This window comes from Lissotriton helveticus, chromosome 12 (genome assembly GCF_964261635.1).
Source record: "Lissotriton helveticus chromosome 12, aLisHel1.1, whole genome shotgun sequence".
In the NCBI taxonomy this organism is placed as follows: Eukaryota; Metazoa; Chordata; class Amphibia; order Caudata; family Salamandridae; genus Lissotriton; species Lissotriton helveticus.
In genome coordinates, this window is record NC_136073.1 from 53786237 (window position 1) to 53813044 (window position 26808).

At 47.2% G+C, this 26808-nt stretch overlaps 1 long non-coding RNA gene across 2 annotated transcripts in view; it reads left to right on the forward strand.

The window, feature by feature from the left end:
* Positions 1–26808, forward strand: part of LOC144798854 (uncharacterized) — a 216632-nt gene that overhangs the window by 81998 nt on the left and 107826 nt on the right. Inside the window, exon 2 of one of the 2 annotated variants that reach the window (XR_013603678.1) lies at positions 20423–20792. This is a non-coding gene — a long non-coding RNA (uncharacterized LOC144798854). The remainder of the gene's footprint in view (positions 1–20422; positions 20793–26808) is intronic. The other variant, XR_013603679.1, reaches the window with a different exon arrangement.

A 26808-nucleotide genomic window follows, 5' to 3' on the forward strand; every position in this document is an offset into this window, starting at 1 on the left:
AGGAATAGAATGGAGTGATGCATACCACTTGTGAGTGATCCTCAAAGGATGTGAGCCACTTGAGGGCTAGGCCCTGTATCCCTACGTCATTGATGTGGTCAACACGGCATTCATGGTCGACCGTGTCAACAGTGTCAGAGATCGAGAAACACCTGGGCCTGTGTGATGCCCTTGTCTGCCCCATTTCTTAATTTGTCTAGAATCGTCAAGATAACCGCCTGAGTGGAGAGAGAAGGTCGTAACCCACCTGATAGGGCCAAGAAAGTGACCCCTTAGCACAGTAATACACTGCTGGCAAAGCTAAGAAAACAAAGGAATAGGATTCCCAGGGCACCCGCCACAGTTAAGCAAGAGCTGTTATATCCTATCTTCAACCAGAACAAATATAACAAAACCACACACCTTCTGGATTCAATAGCACAACCTCCAGAGATCCTCTTCTCCAGTATTGGGGTGTCTTTCATAGATTCACATGCTTGAATATTCCCTGTCGTCTAAGTGGGAGTCCCACGGTAAATATCATAGCAATAAGATGCTAATAACATAAGTATGTAAAAACATAACACATAAAAATACACAGTAGAAATGCATAGAATACCAAGACATAATTCCTACATAGGAATACATGGCAGAGAGAAAAAAACACTTGCAACATATCCATGTCATTATGTTAGTCCAAACTGCAGCCAATCAGGCGCAAGCACCCCTCCAGAACCTTCTCCTCAGAGCTCAGTCCCTCATATTTTCTACAGCACGTCGTGTGAAGGGAGTCTCCCTGAGCTCTGCTCAGTTTTTCTCAACTTTTCTTCCGGATTCCAGTGTTTGACATGTCTTCAAGTAAGAAGTCTTTATTAAGACCCTGTTCTTCCTGTGGGAAGCTGCGCTTATACTCTGAAGAGCCCCACAGCAAGTGTAAATATGGGCTTTACCCGGACCATGAGGTGGGCAAATGTAAGTTTTGCAGGACCTTTTCTACTAAGACCCTTAAAGACAGGGAAGGTAGTCTCCTCCTCTGGTTGCAGAGACTTGAGGACAAGAATAACCCTCTTTCTGACGCTGAAAGCCTTATGTCTAGTACTTCTAAAGCAGCCAGTAAGCGTAGCAGTGTGCAGGACTTGCCTTCTCCATTTCTAAAGAAAAAACTCTTTCTGTGGCTCCTGCGGTGTCTTCACCTCCTCCTGCTTCGCCCACGAGATATGACTCTCAGGCGTCTTCTGCTTCTTCCAGTCATGTTTCCACCAAGAAACATGTTAAATCATCGACGGGAGCGTCGACTATCGTCCCGACGATGAGATCTGCCGTCTCCGGCTCGTCTACGGTGACTGTGACTACATCTGCTGCTGGCTCGTCGACGACTGTTACGTCGACGTCCTCTATGTCGAAGGTATCTATGGGCTCTAGACCTGTCTCGTCGACGATACCTATCCTCAACGAAAAAGAAAATTCTCTCGTCGTCGACGAAAACTTCGACGAAAGCTGTTCGATCTTCGTTGTTGTTCCCGTCGACGAGTGCTTCGTCGACGGCAGCATCTTCATCATCGTCGACGACTTCGTCGACGACTTTGTAGTGGTGGTCAACAATGACAGACACGAGTAGAATAGAGGTCACAAAAGTATTTATTCAAGCTTAAGGTATAAGGGAAATGCAGCGGCCACAGCAACAGCCACACCAGGTGGCAGCTTCACTCTGTCCCCACGGCGCTCGCCTTGGAACCCTGGTCGTGGTGACATTCTAAGTGATGTCACCGCGAGCAGTTCCATTACATGCGGAGCTGCTGGGGGGGAAAGGAGTGGAAGATACCACACATCCCCCTTCCCTACGGAATGAGGCATCAGAAATGAAACATCAGAAACCAAATGTACAACAGAAATTACAGCATCACATACTGCTCCCAATATCTGGGCGGTCTGGTCACTCTCCGGCTTGTCCTTCCACCCGGGTGAGAGACCGTCCCTTGGGAGGGGACCCATACTCCTCTCGGAATTGCTTTCACGCCCTCCTTCTCTACAGGAATCCTGCCCGGGGGGGTGATATCTCACTACCCTTCCTAGGTTCCAGATCTTCCCTTCCTGGGTCTTGACGGCATTCCTAAACAATTTAGTGATCTTGGTGGGCCTACAGTATCCAGACCAAATTGCCCTGCCAGTGGGTGTCCTGATCTTAATATCGTCCCCTACTTTGAACCCAGCCTCCCGTGTAGAGTGGAGCCTGTCGAACCTTTCTTTCCTCTCAACCATAGCTTCCCTCTGTTTCTCTAGCCCCTTCGCTTCTTTGGAGTGGTCTGACCATCCCTTGTGCCACCCCATCCAGCCTGGCGATAGTTTGGTGTTGGGTATTCTTGCTCGGAGCAACTCAAACTGGGTGACTCCCGTCGTTTGGTGCAGGGTAAACCTGTACGCTTCTATCCGCCTCCATACTTCTTCCTTCCAGTTCATGCCGCTGGTCTTGGCCAACTGAATGCTCTCTTTGAGGGTCTTGTTGAAGCGCTCGACCATGCCATTGGTCTCAGGGTGATACAGAGCACAACGTTTGTGTGTGATTCCACTCTCTTCCAGGAAGTCTTCCATCTCTTTCGAACACAGTTGCACCCCATTGTCCGTGAGTAGACTGCTGGGTAATCCCTCTCTAATGAATAAGTCTTGAAGGAACTCGATGACGGCCTTAGTTGTGATTTCACTTACACACTTCACTTCCGGCAACCTGGAGTACAGATCCATGAGCACCAGAATGTACAGCGTGCGCGCTTCTCCCGTAAGTGGGCCAACGATGTCCAACGCCAACTCTTCCCAAGGTCCTGATGGTGGTGGCCTGCACACCATTGGAGGCGTCAGTTGTCTCAGCACTTTATCGCTGATGCTGCACGGAATACAGTCTCTTACTTTACTTTCTATGGCAAGGTCCATGCTCGGCCACCAATAGTCTTCTCTCAATCTTTGTTTGGTCTTGGTGATGCCTAGGTGGCCATCATGAGCCATATCCACCAGGTTTTCTCTCACAGCCGCGGGAGGTACCAACCTCGTCCCCCTGAACAGACACTCGTCGACTACGGACAGCTCATCTTTGACAATCCAGAATGGCCGTAGAGCATCGTCCCGTTTATCTTCAGGTTTCCATCTGTTTTTCACCCTTTTGCACACCTCATCCAAGACTTCGTCTGACTTTAGTGCTCCTTTCCATGTTTCTTCTCCTATTGCTCTCTGTATTGCGCACACATTTTCCTTTTGGTAGTCTTCAATTTCTTCTTCCACTTTGTCTTGCGTTTCGTTCACATCATTTTCTTTCACCAACCGCGACAAGCAATCTGCAGCAAAGTTTCGTGTCCCAGGGACATATTCAACACAAAGTGTATTCCTGGAGGCCAACGACCCAACGTCTGATCCTACTAGAGATTGCATCCAGGCCCTTCTTACCGAAAACCTCTAACAATGGCTTGTGGTCCGTACGAAGAATGAACTTTGTGCCCCACAGGAAATCCCTGAATTTGCCCAATGCCCAGAATACTGCCAAAGCCTCTTTTTCAATCACAGAGTAATTGCTCTCTGACTTCTGTAGGGATCATGAGGCGAAGGCTATTGTTTCTTCTCCGCCTGTGCTTACTTGGGTGAGGACTGCCCCTAGCCCTTTTGCGCTTGCGTCGGTGGTGACTACAGTCGCACAGTTGGGTATGAAAGACTTGAGGCTGGGTGCTTCTGCGAGTGCATTCTTCACGTCCTCAAACTCTCTTTGACATTCATCACTCCAGCTGAACACTGTACCTTTTTTCAACAACTGTCGCATAGCATATGTCCTTCCTGCAAACTTCCATATGAATTTGCTGTAGAACTCTAGCATTCCCATAAAGGACTTGATTTCGTCCTTGCTCTTCGGGGGCACCAAGTTCATAATGGTGTTCTGGAGGCTCTGCTTTCGGACGGATTCCTTCTGCTGTTACCTTATGTCCCAAGAAATTCAGTTCCTTGCAGCCAAACACACACTTTTCTCTTTTCTCAGTTAATCCTTGCAACCTAAACCTGGCCAGCACTTCTCTCAGTCTCTTGTCATGTTCCTCATGGTCTTTTGCAAATACCAGCACATCATCCTGGTAGAATAGGACGCCTGGAATCTCTCTCAAGATGTTCCCCATGAGTCTCTGGAACACGGCTGCCGCTGATACCAGCCCGAAAGGCATCCTCTTGAACTTGAATGCGCCCATGGGCGTTACAAACGCTGTGAGTTCCTGCGACTGTTCGTGCAGCTTGATCTGAAAATAAGCTAAGGTAGAGTGTGGAGAATACTCTTGCGCCCTCTAGCATGCTCATCATCTGGGTGATGTTGGGCAGTGGGAACCGGTCGACCACGACCTCTTTGTTCAAAGCTCTAAGATCAATGCACAGCCGGACCAACCCATCCTTTTTCTGGGCAGCTACGATTGGTGCCAGCCATTCTGTCGCTTCCACCGGTTCGATGACTCCTGCTTTGCACAGTTTCTCGAGTTCAGTCTTCACTGCTTCTTGGATGGCAATGGGTAGTTTCCTTACCTTGGCTACTACCGGCTTCGCGTTTTCTTTCAGTTTGATTTTGTGGCAGTAATTCTTCAAACACCCGAGTTCTTCACTAAATACTTCTTTGAACTCTGTCACCAAATCTTCCTTTGACTCTTGCACTTCTTGTATTAAGATTTGGGGATTGCTATTGGGATTAAGATAGACCCCCAACTCCTTCTGTGCCTGCCAACCCAAGATGTTATCTCCGACAGTAGACACTTAGACCTTGGACACTGTTGTCCTGTCCCTGTACTCAATGTGTCCCAGAAATAACCCTTCATAGAGATGGGGCGACCAGCATATTCCCCGGGCCTTACATCCATCCTTCTCAAGCTAATCCTCCCCTTGGACACCCGTGAAAATTCCTTTGCACTGACGATTGTTATTCTCGAACAGGAATCAAACAATGCCTCTAATTCAGTACCCTTTACTTTTATTGTGTATTTGGGGCTGCAGACCTGACCTTCACCAACTTGCACGACTATTTCATCACATAGTGTCTTCGAGACTGCAGATCTGACCTTCACCTACTTGCACCACTATTTAGTCACATACTGTTTGTCCTGTCCTTGCTTTGTCTGCTAAATCCCTGTCCTCTCCTGCAGTATTGCCTGAAATGACCTTTCTTGCCGCACTTGTTGCATGTGAACTTTAGGGCAGGGCACTCATTGTCATTGGCCATGTGCCTCTGCTTTCCGCATCTATAACAGGTACCCTTGAATGACCATCCCATTTTGCTCTCTTTCTGCTCTTTACCTACTATTTTCTGACCTTTGATCACAGACACCGCTTCACATTCAGTCACGACTTCGCTTACTTTGGGTTTGTCTTTGCTTCTTTTCTCACCACAGTCCTGTTTGATTTCACTGACGCACTGTAGCATGTGTTCTACCTGTTTTGCAACTATTAAGACTTCCCTCAGGGGTGGGTCGTCTTTCAACCACAACTCCTCACGTACTCGTTCCATCCTACACGCTAGCACAAACTGGTCCCTGATCCTCTCCTCACTTGCGCTACCAAACTTGCATGTTGCGGCTAGTTTGCGTAGGTCAGACACAAAATCTTCAACAGATTCCCCTTCCTTCTGTACTCTTTTACCAAAATGGTATCTCTCCATTATGGTGCTAGTCTTAGGAAGGTAGTGCAAATCTAATTTCTTCAGGCTGACTTCCAGCTCATTCAGACCCCTTGCTTCCTGCGCCCCTAGATCTGGGAGGTGATCCAAGACTTCTTCCCCTTCTGCTCCCAGGTAGTATGACGATAGGGCTACTTTTCTTTCTAACCCAAGATTTGGGCCACACATAGTAGCATAATTTAAACACTTTTTTCCACTTTTTCCATTGTATTGCAGGTTCCCCAGGGTTAGTTAGGAAGAAGGTTGCATGATTTCAGTGTCCCAGGGGGCCTTCCCAAAAATCAGAGAAAAAATCTATACTTTTGGGTTCAAGGGGGTATGAGGAAGCGTAAAGTAACCTGTATACCGAAACAGAGTGTTATACCGAAACAGAGTGTTATACATGTAAAGAACACGATTAAAAGTCTAGGCTGAATCAACTAATACTGTAACACTACTGGTGGTATGGGTAAAATCTTTTTAAACCACTGGGTGGCACTGTGGCGCCAAAGTCAGCTCCCACTGAGGTGAATGTTGTGCTTGAAACCTAGCCTGTTGTCTTTAACCACTTGGATGCTAAGGCTATTTTATGACTTCAATGTAATTTCCATTGAAATCAATGGAAACTCCATGACGAGCTGGGCTCGTCATGAGCGTCGAAGGGGTTAATCCACAGGACGCCACCAGTCTCTAGACGACCAACCCACTTCACTTCCCTTTCCTCACAAAACAGCACGACTGGTCCAACGGAGTCTATTCCCCCGTCGAACAGATGACACAAAAATCGCAGGGGAAGCGTGAGTTAACCTCCCAGTAGCGCGAAGGTAGGCTTCTTACTGAGGTCGCATCACCACATAGATGTGCTGCCCGGAGTCCGCACTCTCCAAGGTATCCTCGGCGCAAGGCTCTGTCACGCGCCGTTCACTCCACCAGTCACCTCAATGTCAGCACACCAGCGTCACTGCGTTTTACCTAACATGATCCCGTGTTTCCATGCACTGACGTGGTTCAGCCTGTGACAGTCGCCCCTCTTGGTAGTCCCGCTGCGACTCACCGCCGGTCTCCAGCCACGCAGCAACGCGCCGCCAGCACCCCACCTGCTTGTTAAACGTGTTGGGCGCCTAGCGCAGCGCCGACACTCCAAGTATTCTGCACCGCCTCCTCCTTTCCGATGGTCGCAGCTGGTTCTCTTCACAGAGAGCACGACTCACTGCCACTTCTCACCACCGTCCTCAACTCTTCTGTGATCTCCGCCACAAACTCACTCTGCCAGCTCCTCATATGCCGGTGAATGCGTAGGACGCCTTGCACATTTCAGACACTTAACGTCTACAACGCTACTGCCACTCTTCCACTTGTCACGGCTGGAGTCTTTCACGCATTTCACAGCCAGCTGATGACGACTCACCGCCGTTCCTTTCCACCAGTCGCTCGCAGTACACTTTTCCTTCCGACTGCCTCGGGATTTTCTTTGCTGGTTTGACAGTGCTTCTTGACCTCACAAGCGTGTTGAGGTCGCTGTCCCTGGGCGACCCTCGTCGCCAGTGTAGTGGTGGTCAACAATGATGGACATGAGTAGAATAGAGGTCACGAAAGTATTTATTCAAGCTTAAGGTATAAGGGAAATGCAGCTACCCCAGCCACAGCAACAGCCACAACAGGTGGCAGCTTCACTCTGACCCCACGGCGCGCGCCTTGGAACCCTGGTCGCGGTGACATTCTAAGTGATGTCCCCGCGAGCAGTTCCATTACATGCGGAGCTGCTGGGGGGGGGGGGAAAGGAGTGGAAGATACCACAGACTTCATCTTCATCATCGTCGACGGTCACTTCGTCATCGACGTTGAAGACCTCGTCGACGCCAGGCCCATCGATGACGGCGGTGGCACCGTCGACTGCGGCATCCTCGACGGCTCAGCCGTCCTCAGCTAAGTCAACGACTACTTCGTCGACGGTGACTACCTCCTCTTTTGCATTGTTGCCATTGCTGCCACTTCCAACGTCAGGTTCTGGTCTTTCCAACGTCGGCCCACTACACCAACGTCGCCAGGTTCAGGTAGACCAGTTGTCTATTCCAGACGACAAGCAGCCACCTTCGCCATTGTTTGCCACTGGCTCTGAAGAGGATTCTGGTTCAGAAGAGGAAGACGGTGGCCCTTTTGGGGCGGCAAGCAGTCCTTCTGAATTAGTCATTAAGTGCCAGGACTATAGTGAGGAACCTGAAGAGAATTATTTTCAGGATGAAGAAGAAGCGCGGTGCAGGTTCCAACAGCGACACTGCCTCTGCCCCTGTCTCTTCTTTCCAACCTACAACATAAGTTGGAGGATTATAACAGGCGATTTCCCCCATCACATCAGGGTTCGCCAGTACCAGCAGCACCTGTGCCTATAGTACCTACTCCTGTAGCTCCGCTACCACCACCTTCTGCACCGTCCCCACAAGTCCAGACGTCAGTCCGTATACACACTACTGTGTATGCCGATGACTAGGATGACGTTCGCCCTGATCGTTAAGAGGGCGAAGTCCAGAATGATGACAACGACGACAACACCATGGCCGATTGAACCGACTACCAAATCCAGACGCGGTCTTCTCCTCCAGTGACACCAGGGGATTCCCCACCAGTGGACATTGCCAGCTTCCATCAGTTAATGGACAGAGCGGCTCAATGCTTTAAACTGCCAAGAGTCCAACAAGAAGTGGACTGTGTTCTTTATGATTTTAAGAATCGACCATTTAAGCAGGTCCATACAGTCCCCATTATTGATTTCATATGGAACGAAGGGTTGAACGAAGGGTTGAAACTTATGCAGACACCAAATGCCTCACCTAGAAAAGAAATATAAGGCACCCATTGGTTCCCCTGCGTGCCTGATTTTGCAGCCGAAGCCAGATTCGGTGGTCACTCAAGCTGCTCAGCGATGCTCAAGGAACCCAGCATCACCTATTACAGCTCCTCCAGATCGGGAGGGTCATTGCCTGGATGCCATTGGGTGGAAATTTTCATCAATGGCCTCTACCACAGTGAGAGCAGCGAATGCTTTAGCTATTCTAGGGTGATACGATAGTCCGATGTTGTCTGACATGGCTGCCCTTGTAGCCCTCTTCCCGGAGCCCTCCAGGGCTGAAGCCTTAAATTCTGCAAGACTGAGAGAGAGCAGCTGAGGAGATCATAGACTGCACAGTAGACATCGCATCGACTGGTTTCCGACAGCTTGCAGGGGCAGCTGTGTTGCGGCGACAGGGATGGCTCCGCTCCACCTCATTTCGTCAAGAGGTACAGGCAAAGATCCTTGATATGCCATATGATGGAGAGTCACTCTTTGGAGAACATGTTGATGAGGCTCTCCAAGCCATTACAAAGGACACCGACTCTGCTCGCTCTTTAGGGACCTTACAGTACCGAAAACAACCTTTTCGTGGTGCACATGGACGCGGCACCAACTCCAATTTTCGTGGAGGATCTCATCAAACATACCACTCCTATAACCAGGGTAATCAGCGCTACTCTACCCAGCAGCAGCAGTCCTCCCGTCAGCAGTCCTCCTAATCCGATATAGGAAAGTCTACATATAGAGCATCTACCTCTAAACGACAATGACTTGCCTTTCCCCCCAAAAGTTGGAGGTCGAATCTCCCTGTTCTCTTCTCAATGGTCCTCCATCACCTCCGACCGTTGGGTTCTGGACATTGTAGTGAAGGGCCATGCTTTGGAGTTCGAAATTCCTCCTCCCACTCCTCCATCCGGCCCCCCTCCCCACCCACCTCAAGGAGTTGTTCCAGCAAATTCGGATTATGATTACAAAGGGCGCCATCGAAGTGGTTCCAAAGTCTCAAAGAGGAAGGGGGTTCTATTCCTATTTTTTCCTTATCCTCAAGAAATCAGGAGACTGGCGTCCGATTCTGGACTTGCGAGCGCTGAACAAATATCTCCAATCCCAATCCTTTCGTATGCTCACGCTCATGGAGATTTTGCGTCTTCTCTCCCAAGACGACTACATGACCACCATCGACCTCCAGGACACTTACTTTCATGTGCCAATTCTTCCACGTCATCGAAAGTACTTGCGCTTCAGATTTGGACGGAGAGACTTCCAGTTCCGGGTGCTGCCTTTCGGCCTACGCTCCGCCCCTGGTGTCTTCACGAAAGTGTTAGCTTCTGTGATCGCCTACCTGCGGCTCCAGGGCATGCAAATTTGTCCATATCTGGACGAATGCCTTTTCAAATCTCAATCTCGCAGCCAGTTGGTTCGGGAACTCAACACTGTCAGGAGGTCTTCCGCTCCCTCGGCCTCTCCATCAATGTCGAAGTCCCAGTTTGTCCCAGCTCTCTGCAGAACCTTTCTGGGCGCTACCCTGGACACATCCCTAGCCAAAGCGTTCGTGTCTCACGAGCGTCAGCTTAAGATACTCCGCCTCATGGCTCGTATTTGCGCAAAACAGTCAGTTTCAGTCCGGATCTTGAAGTCCTTTCTGGAGATGGCATCATCATGCATTTCTCTGATCCCGAATTGCAGATTGAAAACTCGCCCTATTCAGGAAGAACTGGACGGGCAATGGCGTCAAGTCACCGGATCCTCCAACGACATGTTCTGTGTCACCGCTTGCATGAAAGCGGCTCTCCAGTGGTGGGCGCAACAGTCCAACATCGCAGCAGGGGTTACTTTCCTCACCACCGCTCCGGAACTCACGCTGACGACTGACGCATCCTTAGAAGGGTCAGGTGCTCACCTTCAAGGTCTGTCGATCAAAGGCAAATGGACTCTGCCTCAGCGCTCTTGGCACATCAACCGGCTGGAATTGATGGCCATCTTTCTAGCACTCAAGTCGTTCCATCCTTTGATCATGGGAGAGTCAGTCCTCATCCAAGCGGACAACACGACCAGCATGCACGATGTCAACAAACAGGGCGGAACCAAATCTCCTCTCCTCTCGTCTGGCACAGTCGATCTGGGATTGGGCAATCGGTCACCACATCACACGGACTGCCGTTTATCTGCCAGGAGTCTCCAACATCCTAGTGAATCCCCTCAGCAAATCCATGTCTTCCACCCACGAGTGACAGTTACACCAACCAGCGCTCGACCTAGTCATTAGACTGTGGGGTCATCCACCCTTGGATCTCTTTGCAACACCGGAGAACCGGAAATGCCCATCTTGCGCAAGTTGGCATCCCCACCCCGGATCGTGCGGGAATGCCCTTTTGATGAACTGGTGCGATCTATTCACCTACGCTTTTACTCCGATTCCACTAGTTCATCGCGTGCTGTGGAAGATGAGGAGACAACCTTGCCACATCCTCCTGATCGCTCCCAGATGGCCTCGACAAGCATGGTTCTCAGAGCTGCTTCTCTCCCAGTGCAAGCCCATACTTCTGCATCCTCGAGCGGATCTCCTCATGATGGACGGGGTCAAGTATGTCATCCGAACCCCTCGTCTCTGAAATTATCGGCCTGGAACCTGAGCACCTTGAATTTGCCCATTTAAATATTTCACCAGCATGCAGGGACATTCTTGATCAGGCAAGAGCTCAGTCTACAGTCAAAACCTACAAACTCAAGTGGAAGAGGTTTTGTCATTGGTGTGCAGATGCCAATATTCATCCTCTTCATTCCACTCCGGATCAGCTAATTCCGTTCATTCTGCAACTGGCTCAATCAGGACTTAGACATTCCACGTTGAGTCTTCTTGGCGGCTATTTCCCGCTACCGTCAATATGGTTCCACCTCGCTCTGCTCCTCCAGAGTCATTCGTCAGTTTTTCAAAGGATTATTCCGGAAGTTCCCGCCCATTCGGCGTCCTCCTCCCACTTGGCATCTTAATGTTGTACTGGCTCAACTAATAAACACCATTTGAGCCCATCCACAGAACGCACTTAAAATTTCTCACCTAGAAGGTACCCCTTCTCCTTGCTCTGACATCCTCTCGAAGAGTAAGCGATATTCACGATTTCACCATTAAACCTCCATTTCTCCAATTCAAATCGGACTGTGTAGTGCTTCGCACCAACCCTACTTTCCTTCCTAAAGTACCTACTGACTTTAACATTAGCAAACCTGTTTTCTTAAAAAATTTGTTTGCCAATCTTCAATCTCCGGCAGAGCAACGCCTACATTCCTTGGACATTAAAAGATGTCTTAAATTTTACATCAATAGGACGGAACCTTTTCGCAAGTCTGATCAACTATTCATAGCCTATGGACGCATGCGCTAGGGACGTCCTGTTACCAAGCCAACTATTGCACGTTTGTATTCTTCAGAAATTGCTTTCTGCCATCAGCAAGCCGGGAAGCCTCTTTAGTCTTCCGTGAGGGCCCATTCCACCAGGGTGATGTCATCTTCTACTGCCCTGTTTGCCGGTGTGCCGCTTCATCAAATCTGCAGAGCGTCCAAGTGGTCCAGCAGGCATACTTTCACAAGACCCTATTGCCTGGATGCCATCAATGACGCAGATACAGCAGTGGGACAGGCAGTGCTTCACAATCTTTTTAACTAAGGTGAGCCTCTGTCTTCCCTCCTCCATTATGGTTATTTTGCTTATGGTTATTACTTGCCTGACTTTATTATAGTCTATGGAGTTTTCTTCCATGTTGTTGCATGGTTTCTTCGAGCCATTTTCGGCTACTACTGCTCACTATTCTATTCAAGCATGTGAATTTATGAAAGACACCCTAATACTGGAGAAGAACAATTGTTACTGACCTGTAAACCGGTGGTTCTCCAGTATTGGTGTCTTTCATAGATTCACATGCGACCCACCCACCTCCCCTCAGAGGCTCGCTTCTCCTCAGACTCTATTGTCACTCCTGTGCTACGAAAATCTGAGGGACTGCGCTCTGAGAAGGTTCTGGAGGGGTGCTTGCGCCTGATTGGCTGCAGTTTGGACTAACATAATGACATGTATTCCTATGTAGGAATTATGTCTTGGTATTCTATGCATTTCTACTGTGTATTTTTATGTTCTGTTTTTACATACTTATGTTATTAGCATCTTATTGCTATGATATTCACCGTGGGACTCCCACTTTGACGACGGAATATTCAAGCATGTGAATCTATGAAAGACTCCAATACTGGAGAACCACCTGTTTACAGGTAAGTAACAATTGTTCTTAAACACTGTAGTGTCGGAAGCTGCCTTGATGGCACAACCAATTTTCCAGGTTCTACCCAAAGCAGTAGCAGACATTAAGACTAAATGGCTACCAGGCCCTGAACACAGACAGGGACAGGCACACAATCCACCTATTATGCAAGAATAGCCACTTCAAGCACCTTTAATTGCACCAACGCACACTGATTACACAAACAAGTTGAACGGCATGCCATACAGGAGACTGGAACGAATAATGAACCACAGCAATACAGATATCCTTCCAGGGCCCTGCTCTAACATATCCATCAGAGCACCTCTAAGTGAATACAGTCAGGGCGCCAACAAATCCTACCATTCTCCCTTTTAGATGCTGTACGCCTTGGACCCTGACAACTACTCCCCTGCTTCTCCGGGCTCAGTCGGATGGTTTTTTACACTTTAGTACCAAATAAGGGGTGGCCATGATATTTTAAATAGGGACAACACTATTCTTTTGCTGCAATCGATTTCTGATTGCCAACGTATAAAATCAGCTAACATTTCTTTGAGTGTGGGTGGTTCTCCCTTTTTAAAAAATCTTTATTTTTGTTATTTTTAATTTAAGAGCCAAGGACAAACTATGCACCAGAACCTCACTTGGGCCACGTTCTTTCCCCAACATGGTTGGAAAGGATTCTGGCAAAATCTCTAGTCTTTGAAGGCTGGGGTATGAAACTCGAGAGTGAGGGTCAAAGGATACCCAACTGCTCTCGCACCAGCACAATCCTCCAACTTACTCCATTCTAAAAAGCACACAAGGAATTCAAGGCTCTAAAATATCCACCATGCTTAGTTGCACGATTTCCCAGACCAAGCCTTTGGTTGCAACAAACATGGATCACACACTTCTAGTAAGACCGACATGTCATTTGGATTGAGGCTGGCTGACCACTACCCTTCATGCCAGACATACCCTGCAACAAAGCAATGTAAACCATGTCAAACAGTGCCTGTGCAGGGACATTCTCAGCTAATGGTCCTGAAATACACACAGGCTCATGCAAAAACTAGAAGATGACTAATCTGCAACCTTTTGGCTTGACTTCAATCTTCTCATGCTTCAAGAAACTCTGGCTCAATCAACTGTCCCTTTAACCGGTTAAGTCCAGTTCCAGAAACCAGCCATTCAAGTTAACCGATATGGTCTCCCAATGCATGACCTAACAGTTTATATTTCTACATCACTGCACCGCTCGGAAGAGGAGATTGCTCTGAAAGTACCTTGTGCCCAAGCAATCCATCTTGGCATACTCCAAGACCTCAAAAATGATTTGCTTTTGATTATCAATGTCTACATCAATCCTACCAAGTCTAGGAAGGAGAAACCTAGTATTCATTCTAATTGACCTCAAACAAAAATGTCCTGCTATATGGCGACTTTAATACCAATCTATTTTGGGGAGCAACAGGCTGTGAGGGTAATGGCCTGGACATATAGTATGACATCCCAGCTCAAAATGTACAATCTGCTATTCATCAGAATAATTTTTTTTTTCTTTCTAACAGTGTTTCCCAAGGTCTTAGGCTCTTTAATGAGTGCTTTAACAGCTATGTAACCCCTGGCTGGACAGCTGCATAAAAATCGATCTCTTATATCCACTTTAGCCTCTGCACTGTGGTTCTGTTCAAATACATGCAAGACTTCTCTTTAAGATCTTGTTCTGATAGAGACCGGAGACCTCAGTATATTAATCTCTACCATCTGTCCATTAAAAAATGGAGGCTGCTCCTTCCACCAGTCCTGGGGTCTGGACAGAAAATGTAAAAAGGCTGAAACGTGTTAATGAAATTAGCTGGGAAGTTATGCCATGGATAAGATCCAATTTTTATGCTGCCACAGCCCACTGTAACTCTCCTATCCGACAATGGATGCTCTTTATTAATCAAATCCTTCAAAAACTCGAAGACCATTTCCCACTATTTACCAAGTCATATGACACTCATTTTTCTAAATTTAAATTGACGGAATCCTTGAAGGCCTTGAAAAGCAAAGTAAACTACAATGGCAAATTCTTGTCAAGCCGCCTTTTTCATTGGCTGCAAAACTCCGTTTACGTAAATCGGGAAAACAATCTGGCATGCCAAAAAGGGAGGGAAAAAAGTAGGACTTATAGATAAGACTATTAGTTGAAGAAAGTAAAAGAACACCAAGAGATTCTGGTTGCTGATCGATGAAGCCACAATAGGAAGCAGCCGCGACACTAATTCAAACATCACTGAAACCCCATGGTTCTCATTTCTATCGGTTCACTTGAATCGTATGCCGAATTTTCATCTTCCTCCTGTACTTTGCCAAGCTACTCATTTGTTTCTCCGAAGACTATAAAAACACCTGCAAAGGAACCGCCTAAACCCAGCTCTCCAACTATCTTGGATGTATTCAGCCAAATAGAGGAACGCTGTGCACTAAAGCTGGTACGGATGCAGAAAGATGGGGCCCCTGGTTCCTACTGCTTTCTTTACATCTGACTCTTTTTTTGGACTAAGGTTTCAACACACCTGTTTAAACTCCATTCCAGATTCCTGGAGAGGATCCATCATTCAACCAATATTTAGAGGAGGCACTAAATCTGACCCCTGCCACTACCAACTCCCCACCCTAATCGATAATAATGCCAAACTTTATGCCAGCTTCTTACCCAATGATCTTCGAGTCTGTGAAGAGGCACTTCAGATCATACCAAGAACCCAATGCAGCTGATCTTATGGCTCTGACCCCATGTGTGACAAAGCAATCTGAAATAAAAGGATGCTTTATTTCTGCTATGTGGATGTCAAAGCTGTGTTTGATAGTGTACCAAAAGGCCCCCTTTGCCACAAATTGCAGGAGTTGGGTCTGCAGGTGCCTTATTGAACACCTGGGTGCATGACACTCCAGTATTTTAAGGAGTTTCTTTACAAATTCTAGGTGGAAGCAAGGCTGCATGCTTGCTCCCTTGCTGTTTAATGTATACATAGCAGACATGCCGTAGTCCCTCGACAAAGCAAACTGCCACCCACCCAGACTGGGAGGCCAATGCATATGACACGTGCTCCTCAGTTAGACAGAGATTGGCCTTCAATGGCAACTTTCCATCCCACACTGTTAAACGTCTGGTAATCCATCAAAGAACATGACTGTTTGATTCAGCCTAAAACCAATAGTTGGGGGCAGCTTAGTGGTGTTTGGCTCAATCTCAGAAAGGATTATAAATATCTGGGAATCCTTCTTGATAGTAAAGAGAGTGACCCTTGACCTTCCTGGTAGGTTGCTCCCCCCCGCTGCAGCTCCGCAGTCACCCCGCTGTCTCCTGCTGCCACCGGTGTATCGAGGCCCTCCACCACCCGCAGGCTCCACCTGCGCCTCATCCCTGGTGGCCTTAGGTACGCTTCGCTTGCTGCCTGTTGCTTTGTGCCTGCTTTGTAACAGTCTGTGCCCCCTGCCCCCCGCTCGCCGCTCTGATTCTGTGCCCCCTTTCATTCTGTACCCCTCGCCGTTCTTTGTACCCCTGCGCTGACTTGTGCCTCTGTGCCCCTTGATTTTGTCCCCTTTTCTCTTCTGTGCCCTGTGCCGGTCTCCTGCCCCCGTCCCCGCCGCTGCCTCCCCTGCAGCCCCGCCCCCTCCGCGCCCATTCCTTCACACGTCCACCGCCTCCCAGCTGCTCCTCCCTCCCCATATATGGCGGCCGCACCACTGGCGCGCCTAAGGCAAGCCCGTCTGTTCCCGTCCACGCCTGGACGCACCCAGCACCAGAACCCCTGACCCCCGCACCAGTCATGAAGACCGCCTCCATTACAACGCCAGCACCCTAGTCACTCAACCCAGGAAGAACCCACACCTGCTGCAAGGCCGCCCGAAGTGCACCCACGGCCCCTTCACCTGCCAGAACTGCAGCTTCTCCTGCCTTGAAAGTGCCAAGACGCCTGCCACGCCGGAACCCAACCAGCTTAGATGCATCCTGATCAACACCCGCTCCGCACATAAACACGCCGTCGAACTCTGGAACCTACTCGACACCACATCACCGGACGTCGCCTTCCTGACCGAGACCTGGATGAACGAAACCTCCTCGCCAGACATCGCCATCCCAGACAGGTACAAAATCACCCGCAGAGACCACACCAACAGGGCCAGAGGATGAATCGCCATCATCTACAAAAATACCATCAGGTTAGCAACAAACACCAACGGCACCCTCCGCACCGCCGAACACATGCACTTCCAGATCCACATGGACCCCAAGACCATCCTAAGAGGCACCCTGGTCTACACACCACTAGGACCCGGGCCTCAATTCTGCGACTCAATCGCCGACCTCATCAGCACGCACGCGCTGACCTCCCCCGACTACATCCTCCTCGGAGTCCTGAACTTTCACCTGGAGAACAACGACAGCAACTCCTCCACCCTGATCGACAATCTCGCCAACCTCCGACTGAAACCGCTCGTCACGACGCCGACCCACAGCGCCGGCCACACGCTAGATGCCATCTTCTCTATAAGCCCCCACGTCGCCTTCAGCCACGCCTCCGAACTCACCTGGACAGACCACCACTGCCTCCACTTCTCCTTCCAAAAACTCCTCACACACTACAGATTCCCTGCCGCTGCTGGGGCAAAGTCACTGAAGAACAACTACAGACAAGCCTTGCACTCAACCCTCTGACGAACCCCACCAACCCAGATGAAGGTGCACTCCCCCTCAAACGTTGGATGAACGAGTGCGCCAACACAGTCGCCCGCTGAAAAACCACACCAGCAGAAGTCAGCTGGTTCACCCCGGAACTCCTTGACTCAAAACGCACCTGCCGGAAACTGGAAAACATATAGCACAGTGATAAGACGCCAGACAGCCGCCCTGCCCAAAAAGACGCCGTCTGCAACCACCACCACCTCATCAGGACCGCCAAAAGAACCTCCTTCACAAACCGCCTTGACAACAACGCACACAACAGCAAGGAGCTCTTCACCATCGTGAAGGAACTCTCCAACGCCATCCCACCATCACAAGCCCTGTGCGACTCACTCGCCACCTTCTTTCATCGGAAGATCACCAACATCCATGACAGCTTCAGACCCCTAGACGACCCCTGCCGACCACACCGAACCCCCCCCCCCGCACTCCACCGCCCATGACACCCTGATAACCTGGGCCAACGTGAGCATCGAGGACACAATCAAGACCATGGGAACAATCCACTTCGGTTCCCCACCCGACCCTCTCCCGCACCACATCTTCAACAAAGCCAGCATTTCCATCTCACCCCACCTGCACAAAATCAACCTCTCCTTAGAGACCGCCACCTTCCCTGAGAACTGGAAGCACGCAGAGATCAGGGCCCTACTGAAGAAATCCAAGGCGGATCCGAGCGACCTCAAGAACTTCCGTCCCATCTCCCTGCTTCCGTTCCCAGCAAAGGTCATCGAGAAGATAGTAAACACCCAGCTCACCCGTCACCTCGAAGACCTCATCCTAGACCCGTCCCAATCAGGTTTCCGCAGCAACCACAGCACCGAGACCGCCCTCATCGCCACCACCGACGACATCAGGATCCTACTAGATGACGGCGGCCCTCATCCTCCTGCAACTCTCCGCCGCCTTCGACACAGTCTGCCATCACACACTACGCACATGCCTCCACGACGCAGGGATCTGAGACAAGGCCCTGGACTGGACCATCTCCTTCCTCTCCGGCAGAACTCAGAGTCCGCCTCCCACCGATCCAATGCCTCCGAGATCATCTGCGGCGTCCCTCAAGGATCTTCCCTTAGCCCGACACTGTTCAACGGCTACATTGCTCCACTAGCATGCATCACCCGACAGCACTTCCTCAACATATTCTCCTACGCTGACGACCCTCAGCTGATCCTCACCCTCACCAAGGACCCCCGCACTGCCAAATCCAACCTCCACCAGGGAATGAAGGCTGTCGCAGACTGGATGGAGAACAGCCGCCTCAAACTGAACACAGACCAAATGGAAATCCTCATCCTCTGGTCCAACCCCTCCGCATGAGACGACTCTTGGTGGCCCACGTCACTGGGGTCCCCTCCAGCCCCTACCAACCACGCACGCAACCTGGGAGTCATCCTCGACTCAAAACTCCATGACCAAACAAGTCAACGGGGTCTCCTCCACCGGTTTCCACACCCTCAGCATGCTCCCCAAGATCTACAGATGGATCCCGACAAACACGAGGAAAACAGTCACCCAGGCCCTAGTCGCCAGCAGATTCGACTACGGAAACGCCCTCTACGCCGGAGCCTCGTCCAAGCTCATCTGCAGACTACAGAGAATCCAGACTGCCTCTGCACGCCTGATCCTCGACGTCTTGTGCCGCGACCACATCACCCCCACCTGAGGAACCTGCACTGGCTCTCCGTCGACTAAAGAGTCTCCTTCAAGCTCCTGATCCACGCACACAAGGCACTCCACAAAACAGCCTATCTCAACAGTCGACTCTCCTTCTATGTACCAAACAGGAAACTACGCTCCGCCGACCACGCCCTGGGCGCGGTCCCACGCATCCAGAGAACTACTTCAGGCAGTTCTTCTCCCATCGTGCCGCCAGGACCTGGAACACCCTCCCCCTCTACCTGTGACAAATCGAAGACCTGCTGACCTTCAGGAGACAACTCAAGACCTGGCTCTTCGAGCAATAGCAGCACTCCCCCCCCCCCCCCCCCCCCCCCCAGCACCTTGGAACCCTCACGGGTATGTAGGAGTGTGCTTTACACGTTATATGATTGATTGATTCACATCTCACCTATTCTCTGCAAGAAGCACAAAGCCTGAAGTTTAATGTTTGCTCTCTCAGCTGTTGCCCTGAAGCTATGAGGACCAATCCTCGCCCCCCCCCCCCCTTCTCCAGGTGATGAAAGCAAAAGTCCTCCCCGCACTAACTTACAGGAGTGAAATTACCTAGGATGGGGAAGCTGGAACTGATGGTAAACTGGTAACCAGAATCTACAAAGCTACTCTCAACCTTCCAAAGAGCATCACCAGTGCAAGTGAGGCTAGAGGACAACCTCACAAAACTGCACTTGGCCAGAGGCTGCGGTTTCCTCAATTTTTGTCCCTGGCTCAGATCTACACCACCAAATCCCATGCACTGCCTATTCTGGTGTGACTTTGAGGGTGCAAATTCAACATGGTCGTACAGGCAGCCACTTAATGACAAACTGTCTAAATTCTTACCGACTGAGGCCTTGAGTAAACCTCTATCATATCAGGTCCTTAGGAATCTAACCACATTCACGGCATGGTCCTATTCTTCCAACAAGCAGCTGCAGTACATTACCTGTACTTACCTTTTTATAGTACTAATTGCAGATCTGGTGCCTCGCAATTCTTGCACATTGTTTCTAAATTTATGTCCAATGGTTTGTTCGGTTTACCTACACTGATCACTTTTATCTACTTTTTAAAATATAGCTCGGCGAAATCCTATGTCTGTATTCAGCCTTGTTTGTTATCACATGTTTTCCAACCTGGTATGTTGCACATTTTAGCTTGCTTTGTTTGTAAAGGTTTTAAATAACTGTACAATAAAAGACTGACTATGGTGGCTCATATCCCAGTGTGGGTATGCAAGAACTTCCACCTGTGTATATAGAGCAGATTTGCTATGTGTTGCTGAAATTGTTTTCCGTTTGTTCATGTTTTCCAGCAGGGTTGCTCTATGATGAGGAGGAAGGCTCATTCCAGACACTCTTGGATCTTCTTCTGACCTATGTCCTGGCATCTCATTCACAGCTTCGTTACCCAGGACTGCCAGCTACACATGTGACCTCTTGAGCATGCCCTGCAGAGGGGAAGGATATTTGACCACTAATCAACATCTCTGGGACATGAAAGCTTCATGACTTGTGTTTTAAGGGCCCCACAGTTTGATTCATCCTCTTTAACCATCCTTCATACTGCTAGTGCTACGAGGTGCTTTAAGCAATAGAAGCTAAACCTGCCCTTTCCCATAACACCATCCACACTGTTTTCAGCTACCATAGGGAAGGGATCTGAGGTAAGGATACTTCTGCAAGGTAAGACTCCACACAAGTTCACTTTGGCTTCAATGGGTCCCCACCTCACAAATGTTTTATTTTAGAACCTCTATAATATTCCTCACTGTCACACAATTAATATTGTCCCATTTATTTTCATTTTGACTTTAATTGTAGCACCTGATGGATTCAGATTAATTTGTATACATCCAGCACATTGTGTTTCTTATGCACTGTATCTACCTATCTTTTTATCACCCTAGTTGTTTAGTTGTATTCTTTCTCCACCTTTGGACTCCCAGCTGCAGCTCTGGCATATTTGGGTTTATATCAATTAAGATTTCTAAAGCCCTTGTACAACCCTGGGGGTCTCAGTACTCTCAACAGAGGCACCAGCATAGAGCAGTGGACCATTTTTCAAAGAATGAGACTTGAGATTAATCTTAAAGATGATACGAAAGTAAATGGTTTTTAAGATCAAAAAAGCTTGAGATGCCACAGCAGAAAGTCAGGTCACACAAGATTTTTAATAGTGGGGTATTTAAGAAAGACCAAGAGGTGATGAAGGGAGTGAAATTGTGGCAGGCATTATCTGGTCAAGTAGTAGTAAAAAGGGGTGATTTAAAGAGTCATTGCTGTACTATACACAACATTATAAAGGGCACTCTGGCATATTCCATGGTTCTTAATTGGTCTAGACAAAGTGAGTGCAGATCCTTGTGAAACAACTGGGGTGATTGAAAGGGGGTCTCAAAATGATGAGAATCGCTCTACATCCCATCTTTCAAGAAAAATAGTGCATCATTCCTGTACGGAGTCCTGTGGCCCACAAAATTTGAGGCTACTTATCCGGATTTTGTGGCTGACGGGGTCAAATGCTGATGAGCAATAGAGATGGATCAGGGTAGTGACCCTGTCTGAATTTGCTGCCACATGGAGATTTTCTATGACCTTCATTCTAGTCTTTTTCTGTAGTGGTGTGTGAAGGGAAAACAGTTAGGGTATCACCAAGAATTTGACTTTCTTCTCAAACGGTGGACAGTCATTTGCTGTATGGCTTTCCTGGAGTTTGACGGTGGAAGAGCAATTGGTTCATGACTGGACCAGCCCTCTGGTTCATTTGGGTTTTGTGTGTATTGGATTCCAGAAATTTTGAAGAAGATCCTTACACTTGAAGTCCTTTTTGTCTCCAGCTACTGAGATGTGCGGGGCAGCGATGTAGGAAACTTAAAAGCTTTCTTCCTCTTTCCCCATTCAATTTCATTTGAGCTGCCCTGACTTTAGTATATCACTTATGTCTTTAGATTCTGGCACATTATCACATGATGTACTGGCCAGTTCTTTGATTCTTCAGGTTCTACTCTAGTGAGTCGACTTTGCTGCTTTGAATTTATAGTAATGGCTACCTGTATGAGTAAATGGGAAACTCTTACAGTACCTGTTTGTAGATGGAGTTTGCAGTGCTTGTCCTTTTCCGGGGAAACAACCATTACATCGCAACTTTTACAACGCACTACCATTACAACGGAACTTTTTTACAACGCAAAAACCATTACAACGCAGGTATTTACAACGCAGGTGCTATTACAACGCATACCATTACAACGCAAGTACTGGTAAGTATATAATTATATTTAAAATGTTATATGTTTGTTTTTTAAATGGGGTATTTTTTGAGTTAAGGGTCAGTTTTGGGTTTTAGGGTAAAGGGGCATTTTTAGGGTTCAGGGTGAGATTTGGGTTTTTGGGCAAAGGGGTATTTTTAGGGTTCAGGGTCTGTTTTTAGTTATTGGGTAAAGGGGTATTTTTAGAGTTCAGGGTCAGTTTTCAGTTTTTGGGTAAAGGGGTATTTTTAGGGTTCAGGGTCAGTTTTCAGTTTTTGGGTAAAGGGGTATTTTTAGGGTTCAGGGTCAGTTTTCAGTTTTTGGGTAAAGGGGTATTTTTAGGGTTCAGGGTCAGTTTTCAGTTTTTGGGTAAAGGGGTATTTTTAGGGTTCAGGGTCAGTTTTCAGTTTTTGGGTAAAGGGGTATTTTTAGGGTTCAGGGTCAGTTTTCAGTTTTTGGGTAAAGGGGTATTTTTAGGGTTCAGGGTCAGTTTTGGGTTTTTGGGTAAAGGGGTATTTTTAGGGTTCAGGGTCAGTTTTGGGTAAAGGGGTATTTTTAGGGTTCAGGGTCAGTTTGGGGTTTTTGGGTAAAAGGGTACAAGGTAAAAAATAAAGTAAAATTAAATTAATTAAATTAGAATTATTTACATTTGTAATTTAAATTATATACTTACCTATACTTACGTTGTAATGGCATGCGTTGTAATAGCCCCTGCGTTGTAAATACCTGCGTTGTAATGCCATGCGTTGTAATGGCACCTGCGATGTAAAAGTTGCGTTGTGATGGCATGCGTTGTAAATGCATGCGTTATAACGTCATACATCCCCTTTTCCGGTATGTGAGGGAAGCTTGTTATGTCTGTGATGCTCTGTGCGAAAGAAGCTCACTACTTATGCGGTACCTATCTGGGGGAAGATTGTATTAGGTTGGTATTATTCACTCCTGCTGCATGTGTTGTACACGAATGAGTGAAACTTGCACTGTCTACACTGATTGGTACCAAACTCTTCCCTTTTGTCATTCAGTGTTGAATCTCACGGTAACCAAATACATCAAATGTATTTGTAACTGAAGTTTCCCATGCAGAAGTTTAATTTTAATGATTTAACACTATAGCTGTTTCGAATGTTCCTCGCCAGTGCGGAACGTTCGAAGAAACGGGCGGGGCTGCGTCGGCCGTTCGCAGCATCAGCCATGTAGTGCTCGCGACAGCCAACGGCCGACTGGAGCACTTAAGGGGTTAAGATAGTGTGTGCAAGCTTTTTGTTTTTGTCTAGAGTGCTATTGTATATTATTGGTATACATTCCCGACTACATAGTCTCTCTCCTCTTCTTATAAGCCCAACTTCCAATTTTCCAATTCACCATTTAAATCCCAGCTCATGTTCCATGTAACCTGCTCAAAACATCGATAAGCCTCTTTAACATTGAGATAAAAAGGCCATCTGCAGGTTTCAAATGCTGCCCCCCCCTTTTCACCCTTGAAAAGAACTTTGGGGAAACTGTTTGGTTAAGGCATATTAAATCCAACTCCTTTGGCCAATTTAACATTTTACCATCATTACTGCATCTGGCCAAGGTAGATTATTCCTTGATCTACAAATGTAATGGAGCGTGGCTTGTACATTTTTCTTTAGTTGTTTTCATACCTACATTGTTTCCAGCATGCTCTTTAGAAGATGACCGTGGCCTTAACCCTTTGTTACCAAACCTATTTGGACCAGACGTTACCAAAATGTTTCCATGCACACATGGCATCCAGCCCCTGCCATTCCCTGCGCCAATACCAGATAACGTTTATGTATGTGTATATATATATATATTTCAATAAATAGTCTTCCCTGCTATCCATTCTTGGATTCCTGATATTTTTGAGGCTGTATTGCCATGCTGGGCGTCTGGCTTCTGAGGTCTGGACCGGTTTGGTTCCGCCATTATCGGACGGGACTTGGACTGTGTATATATATATATATATATATATATATATATATATATATATATATATATATATATATATATAACACACCGTCACCTTCCTCACGCTCTGGACCAACTCCAGCCAGGAAAAAAGCCAACGGACACGGACCATTTGAAGTGCTCCAATTTTAATTAAGGTGCAGAAAAAGCCTCATGACGTTTCGGCTCGCAAGAGCCTTGTTCACATGACAATGTTCATTTGAATGAAACACCATTTTATAATGCCAGTGATTGGGTAAAAATAGTCACATGGGAGGGTCGTGTTATGTCACAGTAAACATAGAAGAGACACTCTCCGTTCTCCAAGGTGTACATTTTTGGAAAGCAGACATAAACCAGTTTTTTTTAACGAATCACGGTTAAATACCAGATTCCTAACAATGGATACAAATTATTTTAAGTGCAAACTCAAACAGATTATCCAAGAGCAAATCTATAAATTTCACCATATCTTCTAATGACTTGAATAAATCGAGAATATCAATTAATGGTAAAATACCAATATATATACCATACAGTATTATACACTCTAATATAATAAAGTGCAAATGCATATCGATCTTAAATGTGCAAAATTCGCAATAGTGCAATTCCTAATGTGCAACACCTAGCAAAAGTGCAAAAATTAGCAATGTGCAAAATATAGCATAACAGTGCAAATATTATCAATTATCACATGATAGGTCACCTATCCAAATCTAGGATCCTGTCATTACAATACTGTATCTCGTATATCAAATTCATATATCCCAATAACCACATATATGGTTAAAATATTTACAAGAATATTTAGATCAACAGTAAATGCTTTTGATGAAAAATCAATGATATCTTGTTCCTAGGATATCTCCGCTTTTACACTATCTCTACTTCATGTTACTATGATTAAAAAACATATAAAATCACCGTAAATAAAGTGCATCGAAGGGCTGAGTAAGAATGACTATCAGGGACCAAAGACCCAACTAGTCTATCATACTCAGCCATACCCATCAAAATGAAATGAAATCAGATTTTTTAACAATTGGCAGTAACTGCAGGTTAACGTCAGATTCAAAAAATCAAGAGCTTGAATATATAGAATATTTTGAATATTATGCGCTACATTGTATAATTTCCAGCCGGGCTAAAATTACACCAGTATTTAAGATTACAGTCGATACTGTGTAAGAGCAGAATTAGCTAAGGTAAACACGTATACAGATCCTCTGTAACATTAAGCCCCCCCGGGCTCTTGGTGTTAAGTGAAAGGATATATTTAGTCTCAAGTCTCCTCAGTTTATTTTCCCTGTCTCCACCCCTCCTACTGGCTAAGACGGAGTCAATTACCCAGTATTTGAGCAAGTTGTTATTACTCTGATGGATTTCCCTAAAGTGCCGGGCCACTTGGTAAGTATTGTCACCATTTGCAATAGCACGTCGATGTTGTAAAATACGCTTGTGTACCGCAAGCTTCGTGCTACCCACATACATTAGTGGGCAGGGGCATTGGAGAACATAGACCGCACATTCGGTTTTACAGGTTAAAACCTGTTATGGGGTGAGGATGATCAGTGAAACCGTTCATGTATGTTTTAGTATTTACTCCATGGACACACGCTTTGCAAGTTTTGCAGCGGTAAAATCCTTTATTCTGTTGCCACCATGATGTTTTGTTGAATGGCTCTGGACTAGTATCAAAAATTTTATCTCTAAGGGAAGGTGCTTTACTGAAAGTAAGTGAGATCTTTTTGGGGAGAGTAGCTCCAATGACAGAATCTCGGATAACTAGAGGCCAATGTTTATTTATGATCTTATATAATTATTTGTTGCCTGCTGTACCCTGTTATCATGCGGAACTTTCTGTCCTCAGAACCTACTCTGTTATCAGATTCCCCAGTTTCAAGTAATGCCTGCTTTTTACTCCCAGTCAAAAGCTCCTCCCTAGTTGATAACATGGATTTCTCTATAGCTCTATGAATTATATGTTCAGAATATCCACGTTCCAAAAATCGTTTTTCACTGTCTTCCTGAGCTACCTTCAGGTCTGCGGGATTGCTACATACTCGGCGTAACCGAAGCATTTCCCCATAGGGGATGCTTGAGATTAAATGTGCCGGGTGAGCACTAGCTCCATGAAGAATACTATTTCCAGCAGTTGTTTTCCGGAAGATTCTACTCTCAAGGTGTCCATCATGAATATACAGTTCAGTGTCCAAGAACGTAATAGATTCTTGGCTAAGGGTGGCAGTAAATTTGAGATTGAGGTCATTGTTGTTTAAACTCTCAAACCTCAAAGCTTCCTCCTTACTTCCTCTCCATATGATCATCAGGTCGTCTATAAAACGATACCATCTAATCAAGTTGTTATTAACAATGTTATGGTAATTGGGCCTGAGGACCAGCTCCTCCCAAGCTCCCATGTGCAAACATGCAAAGCTTGGGGAGAAGCTGGCCCCCATTGCCACACCCTGAAGTTGGCGGTATAGCTGTTG